This window comes from Phacochoerus africanus, chromosome 8, assembly GCF_016906955.1.
Source record: "Phacochoerus africanus isolate WHEZ1 chromosome 8, ROS_Pafr_v1, whole genome shotgun sequence".
Classification (NCBI taxonomy): Eukaryota; Metazoa; Chordata; class Mammalia; order Artiodactyla; family Suidae; genus Phacochoerus; species Phacochoerus africanus.
The window spans coordinates 129,107,994-129,116,241 of NC_062551.1; positions in this window are offsets into that span (position 1 = coordinate 129,107,994).

An 8,248-nucleotide genomic window follows, 5' to 3' on the forward strand; every position below is an offset into this window, starting at 1 on the left:
CATTTGCAAATATTTTCTCCCATCCTGTAGGTTGACTTTTCATTTTGTGTGTGTGTGTGTGTGTGTGTGTGGTGTTTCCCTGTGCTGTGCAAAAGCTTTTAAGTTTCATTAGGTCCTATTGGTAATTTTTTTATTTCTTTTGCCTTGGGAGACAGATTTAAAAAATACTGCTATGATTTGTGTCAGATAATGTTTTTGCCTATAGTCTCTTCTAGGAGTTTTATGGTGTCATGCCTTATATCGAAGTCTTTAAACCATTTTGAGTTTATTTTTGTATATGGTGTGAAGAAGTATTCTAATTTCACTTATTTACATGAGACTTTCCAGCTTTCCCAACACCACTTGTTATTAAGAGATTGTCTTTTCTCCACTATATTCCTACCTCCTATGTCAGAGATTGTCTGTGATGCATGGGTTTATTTCTGGGCTCTCTATTCTGTTCCATTTATCTATATGTCTGTTTTTGTGCCAATACCACCCTTTTTGATGATTGAAGCTTTGTAGTATAGTGTAAAGTCTGGGAGGCTTATAATTCCATCTTTGCTTTTTTCCCTCAGAATTACTTTTGCAATTATGGGTCTTTTGTGGTTCCACATAAATTTTAGGATTATTTTTTTCTAGTTGTATGAAAAATATCATTGGTATTTTGATAGGTATTGCATTAAATCTGTAGATTGTTTTGGGTGTTATGGCCATTTTAACAATATTAATTTTTCAAATCCAAGAGCATAGGATAACTTTCCATTTCTTTGAATCATCTTCAGTTTCCTCTATCAGTTTTTAATAGTTTCCAGTATAGATCTCTCATCTCCTTGGCATAGTTTTTTCCTAGGGTTTTTTTTTTTTGACATGATTTTAAATGGGATTAAAATGTTTTTTCTCTTTCTGATATTTCATTATTAGTGTATAAAGAAATACAACAAATTTCTGCATATTATCTTATATCCTGATACCTTGTTGGATTCATTTATTAGTTCAGGGTTTTCTATATAGATGACACTTGCAAATAGTCACAGCTTTACCTCTTCCCTTCCAATTTGGATTATTTTATTTCTTTTTCTTGTCAGATTGCTGTGGCTAGGACTTCCAGCAATATGTTTAATAGATGTGGTGAGAGTGGGCATCCTTGTCTTGTTCCTGAATTTAGCAAGAAGGCTTTCAGCTTTTGACTATTGAGTACATATTGGCTGTGGGTTTTTCAAAAATGGTTTTTATTATATTCAGATATGCTCCCTTTCTACCCACTTGGTAAGAATTTTTATCATGAATGGACATTAAGTTTTCTCATGCTTTTCCTATATCCATTAAGATGATTGTGTGGTTTCCTTTTGTTAATATGTTATATCACATTGAATGATTTGTAAACGTTGAACCATCCTTGTGGCCCTGGAATAAATTCAGCTTGATCATGGTGTATGATCATTTTTGTGTATTATTGTTGGATTTAGTTTGCTAATATATTGTGGAGGAATTCTATAGCTATCTTCATAAAAATGTTAGCTTATAATCTTCTTCTTTTGTAGTGTCTTTGTCTGGTTTTGTTATCATGGTGATGGTGGCCTCATAGAATGAATTTGGGAGGGTTTCTGCTTATTCAGTTTTCTGGAATAGTTTGAGAAGGATAGATATACGTACTTCTTTGTATATTTGCTAGAATTCCCCAGTGAAGCCATCAGTCCTAGACTTTAGTTTGCAAGGTAATATTTTTTATTATTATATAGATTCTATTTCTCTTCTAGTAATTGATCTGTTCAAATTATCTGTTTCTTCTTCACTCAGTTTTGGCACGCTTATGTTTCAAGAAACATTCATTTCTTCGAGGTTGTCCAATTGGTTGGCATATAAGGGTTCATAGTATCATTATTATTTTATTTATTTATTTTTGGTATGTCTGTGGTGTGAGCTGTTCTTTCTCCTTTTTCATTTCTCATTTTGCTTATTTGAGTCTACTTTCTTCTTGATGAGTCTGGCTAGAGGTGTCTCAACTTTGTTTATTTTTTAAAAATCTCTTGGTTTTATTGAAAGTCTCTATTGTTTTTTTCTTAAATCTCTATTTACTTTCTGATCTTTATTATTTCTTTTCTTCTGCTGACTTTGGGTTTTTTTTCCTTCTTTTTCTAATTCTTTTATGTGCTATGTTAGGTTTTTATTTGAGATTTTTCTTATTTCTTGAGGAAGGCCTGTGTCAATATGAATTTCTTTTAGAACTGCTTTTGCTGCATCTCACAGATTTTGTAAGATTGTCTTTTTATTTTTGTCTCAGTATTTTCTAATTTCTTCTTTGATTTCATTGTCTACCCATTTGTTTTTTAGTAGCATGTTGTTTAGCCTTCATGTGTTCAGTCTTTCCCCATTTTTCTTTCTGTAGTTGATTTCTAATGTCATAAATTGTGATCAGATAAGATGCTTGAAATAATTTTTCTTAAATTTGTTGAGGCTTGTTTTGTAACCTATTTTGTGGTCTATCCTAGAGAATGTTCCATGTGTCCTGGAAAAGAATGTGTATTCTGTAGGTTTTTCTCTTTCTTTCTTTCTTTCTTTCTTTCTTTCTTTCTTTCTTTCTTTCTTTCTTTCTTTCTTTCTTTCTTTCTTTCTTTCTTTCTTTCTTTCTTTCTTTCTTTCTTTCTTTCTTCTTTCTTCTTTCTTTCTTTCTTTCTTCTTTTTGGATGTAGTGTCCTATAGACATCAATTAAGTCCAACTGGTTGTGGTGTAATATAGGACCTCAGTTGCATAATTGATTTTCTGTCTGGATGATCTGTCCACTGATGTCAATAGAGGGTTAAATTCTACTATTATCATATTACTGTCAGTTTATCCCTTTATGTCTGTTAGTATTTATTTTACACATTTGGATGCTCCTACATTGCATGTATATATCTTGAGTGTAATATCCTCTTTTCATATTGATTCCTTTATCATAAAATAATGGCCCTTTTTAAGATTTTGTCTTAAAGTCTATTTTGCCTGATATGAGGTTTTTCTTTTTTTCCCATTATACCTGGTTTACAGTGTTCTGTCAATTTTCTACTGTACAGCAATATGACCCAGTCACACATACATATATACATTCTTTTTTCTCACATTATCATGCTCCATCATAAGTGACTAGACATAGTTCTCAGTGCTATACAGCAGAATCTCATTTCTTATCCATTCCAAAGGCAATAGTTTGCATCCATTAACACCAAATTCCCAGTCCATCCCACTCCCTCCCCCTCGGCAACCACAAGTCTATTTTCCAAGTCCATGATTTTCTTTTCTATGGAAAGTTTCATTTATGCCATATATTAGATTCCAGATATAAGTGATATCATATGGTATTTGTCTTTCTCTTTCTGACTTACTTCACTCAGTATGAGAGTCTCTAGTTCCATCCATGTTGCTGCAAATGGCATTATGTGATTCTTTTTTATGGCTGAGTAGTATTCCATTGTATGTATATACCACATCTTCCTAATCCAATCATCTGTTGATGGACATTTGGGTTTTTTCCATATTTTGGCTGTTGTGAATAGTGCTGCAATGAACATGCAGGTGGTATGTCTTTTTTAAGGAAAGTTTTGTCTAGATATATGCCCAAGAGTGGGATTGCTGTGTCATATGGTGGTTCTATATGTAGTTTTCTAAGGTACTTCCATAGTGTTTTGCATAATGGTTGTACCAATTTACATTCTCACTAAAGGTGTAGGAGGGTTCCCTTTTCTCCACACCCCCTCCAGCATTTGTTATTTGTGGACTTATTAATGATGGCCTTTCAGACTGGTGTGAAGTGGTACCTCATAGTAGTTTTGATTTGCATTTCTCTAATAATCAGTGATGTCGAGCATTTTTTCATGTGCTTGTTGGCCATCTATATATCTTCTTTGGAGAAATGTCTATTCAGATTTTTTGCCATTTTTCAATTGGGTTGTGGGCTTTTTTGCTATTGAGTTGTATAAGTAGTTTGCATATTTTAGAGATTAGACCCTTGTCAGTTGCATCGTTTGAAACTATTCTCTCCCATTCTGTAAGTTGTCTTTTTTTTTTTATGGTTTCCTTTGCACCGAAAAACTTGTCAGTTTCATTAGGTCCCATTGGTTGATTTTTGCTTTTATTTCTATTGCCTTGGGAGACTGATCTGAGAAAACATTTGTAAGGTTGATGTCAGAGAATGTTTTGCCTATGTTCTCTTCTAGGAGTGTGATGGTGTCTCGTCTTACGTTTAAGACTTTAAGCCATTTTGAGTTTATTTTTGTGCATGGTGTGAGGGTGTGTTCCAGTTTCATTGAATTACTTGCAGCTCTCCAGTTTTCCCAGCACCACTTACTTGCTGAAAAGACTTTTTCCCATTTTATATTCTCGCCTCCTTTGTCGAAAATTAATTGACCATAGGTATCTGAGTTTATTTCTGGGTTCTCTATTCTGTTCCATTGGTCTGTATGTCTGTTTTGGTACCAGTACCACATGGTCTTGATTACTGTGGGTTTGTAGTATTACCGGAAGTCTGGGAGAGTGATGCCTCCTGCTTGTTTTTTGTTCCTCAGGATTGCTTTGGCAATTCTGGGTCCTTTATGGCTCCATATAAATGTTTGGATTGTTTGTTCTAGTTCTGTGAAAAATGTCATGGGTAATTTGTTAGGGATTGCACTGAATCTGTAGATTGCTTTGGGTAGTGTGGCCATTTTTATGATATTAATTCTTCCAAAGCAGGAGCATGGAATATCTTTCCATTTCTTTGAATCTTCTTTAATTTCCTTGATGAAGAAGGAAATTACATAGTTATAATTATATAGTTCTCAGCATATAAATCTTTCACCTCCTTGGACAGGTTTATTCCAGGTATTTGATTTTTTTTTTTCGGTAGCAATTTTAAAAGTTATTGGATTTTTGTATTCCTTTTCTAATATTCCATTGTTAGTATAGAGAAATGCAACTGATTTCTGAATGTTAATCTTATATCTTGCTATTTTGCTGAATTTGTTGATCAGTTTGAGTTGTTTTTAGGTTGAGTCCTTAGGGTTATATATATATATATATATCATCTGCATACAGTGACAATTTTACCTCTTCCAATTTGGATACTTTTTATTTCTTTTGTTTTTCTGATTGCTGTGGCTAGTACTTCCAACACTATGTTGAATGAAAGTGGTGAGAGTGGGCATCCTTGTCTTGTTCTAGATTTTAGTGGCAAGGCTTTCAGATTTTCTCCACTGAGTGTTATATTTGCTGTGGGTTTGTCATAAATGACTTTTATTATGTTAAGTTGTGTTCCCTCTATACCAACTTTGGTAAGAGTTTTTATCATGAATGGATATTGGACTTTGTTAAATGCTTTTGCTGCATCAATTAAGATGATCATGTGGTTTTTCACTTTTCTTTTGTTAATGTGGTGTATGACATTGATTGATTTGCATATGTTGAACCATCTTTGCGAACCTGGGATGAGTCCTACATGGTCGTGGTGTATGATCTTTTTTTATATGTTGTTGGATTAAGTTGGTTAAATTTTGCTGAGAATGTTTGCATCTATATTCATTAAAGTTTTTTTTTTTTTTCTTTTATGGTTGCCCCGTGTAATATGGAATTTCTAGGCCAGGGATCAGATCCAAAACTGCAGTTGCTAACTACACTGCAGCTGTAGCAAACATTATATCCTTAACCCACCATGCTAGGCCAGGGTGAACTTGTGTCCCAGCGCTCCAGAGATAGCTGATCACATTTCACCATAGTGGAAACTCCTGATATGAATATTGTTGCCCCCATTTTCTTGTTTCCATTTGCAAGAAATATCTTTTTCCATCCCCTCACTTTTGGTCTGTGTGTATCTTTAGACTTTAAGTGAATCTCTTGTAGACAGCATATTGTAGGTTCTTGTTTTTAATCCAGTGTGTCTTATTTTGATCACAGAATTTTGGCCATTTATGTTTAAAGTCATTATTGATAGGTATGTACTTATGGCCATTTTATCCATGTTTTTCAGTTATTTTTGACATTTTTCTTGGTTAATTTCTTTTTTTTCCCTTTTGTGGTTCGATTATTTTTTTTGTAGTATATTTGAATTCCTTTCTTTTTGTTTTTTTGTGAATCTGTTGTATGTTTCTGATTTGTAGTTACCGTGAATTTAAGAATGTTGACCCATAACCATATCTACTTGCTTTAAACTGATAGTCATTCTCATCTAATGAGAATACATTCTAAAAGATCTACAATTTTATACATTCTCCCCCACATTTTGTGATTTTGATGTACTATTTTATATCCTCAGGCTTATCTTTTACTGTTAGTTGTAGTTAAAATAGCCTTTATGGTTTTTTTATTGTTTTTTTTTAATCTGTGTACTGGTTTATTTAAGTGATCTTCAATCATTTTCTATATTTTACTTTCCTATTGTGATTTTCCTTTTTCTATAGATTCTTTTCTGTTTAAATAAGACCTTTTAATATTTCTTTTAGTGCTGGTTTAATATTGATGTCTTCTTATAGTTTTTGCTTGTCTGAGAAATTCCTTCTTTCTCCTTCTATTTTAAATGATAACCTTGCTGGGTAAAGTATCCAAGGTTGAAAGCATTAATATAACATGCTTGTGGCCTGCAATGTTTCTGCAGAGAAAGTTTCTGCTGATAGTCTTGGGGGTGGGGGGATTCCCTTGTCACTGACAGTTTTTGTCTTGTTGCTTTTGCAATCTTCTCTTTAACTTTTGCCATTTTAATAATGATACTTCTTGGTGTGAATCTGTTTGTGTTCACCTTGTTTGAGACCTTCTTGCTGGGTCAGATACCTGGATATCTGTTTTCTTCTTTAGGTTTTGGGAAGTTTTCAGCCATAATTTTTTCAAATATATTTTCAATCCCATGTTCTTTCTCTTCTCCTTATGGAACTCTTATTCTGTGTAGATTTGTATGCTTTGTATTATTCCTTAAGTCTCATATGTTGCTCTCATTTTTTTCATTTTTCCTATCTGCTGTCCTGATTGCATGATTTATATTATTTTCTCTTCCAGATCACTTATTCATTCTTCTGTGCTATTTAGTCTCCTATTCATTACTTCTAGATTTGTTTTTATATTGGCAATTAAGTCGTCTAATTTGTTAGTTCATATTTATAGTTTCTAATTCCTTGAGCTGAATTTCTCTCAATAATCTTTTTAATTTCCTTTAGCATTTTTTTTTGATCCTTTGTCCTTTTTAGGGATGTACCCACAGCATATGGAGGTTCCCAGGCTAGGAGTCTAATTGGAGCTATTGCTGCCGGCCTAAACCGCAGTCACAGCAATACCAGATCTGAGCCACATATGCAACCTACACCAGAGCTCAGGACAATTCGGGTTCCTTAACCAACTGAGTGAGGCCAGGGATCAATCTTGCAACCTCATGGTTCCTAGTTTGATTTGTTTCTGCTGCACCACAATGGGAACTCCCTCCTTTAGCATTTCTGTTACCTTCTTTGTGAACTTGAAGTCTGGTAGGCTGGTGAGATCTATTTCATTATTTGTTGTTTCAGGGGATTTCACTTGTTTTTTTCAATTGGGAATAGTTCCTCTGCCTTTTCATTTTACTTAACACTTTCTGTCTTTATTAACTTAGGAGAAACAGTTATCTACTATGATCTTGAAAGGGTGTTTTCACATGTGGGAGGGTTACTTTGTAGACTGTGTATGTCTGGTGATTTTGGTGCAAGGGCTAGTTTCAGAATGGATGACAACCATTTTTCCTCAGGATATACTGGCCCTTATCCTCTTCATAGGGGGTGTAGTTGGCCTTTGTTGGATGTGAGGTGGGGCTTTATCTTTGCCCTGTGGCTGTCACTGCCTTGTTAAGGGAGGGGTCTTCTCCCCAATTGTAGGATTAGAAGCCTGGGGCTTGAGATTGGTCAGTCTCCATTTCCCTTAAATATATGCCCTGCACCAAAGAGGTGATCACTGAAGCAGGGGAGGCCCATGTGATAACAGTGGACCTATGTTCTACCTGTGTTTCACTTAGAAGCAGCCCAAGTTTGCATCCCATTCACCTTTGTGTTCATCCCAGATATAGTGCAAGGCTATGGTGTAGAGTAGGCTGGGGCTGGGAAGTCAGAACTTTGTGACTGCAGGAATTGGTATGGCAGCACTGCCACCTGAGATCTGGGCTTCTTCTGTGGCAGTCTTCTCCCAGGACCTGTCTTCTTCAGATCTAGCATGAAGTTGCAATATGAAATGAGTGGAGCTAGGGTACTCTCACTGGGAGATGAACCTCTGCATATTCCTGAACCTGCTGATAATGGCCTCTGCTCT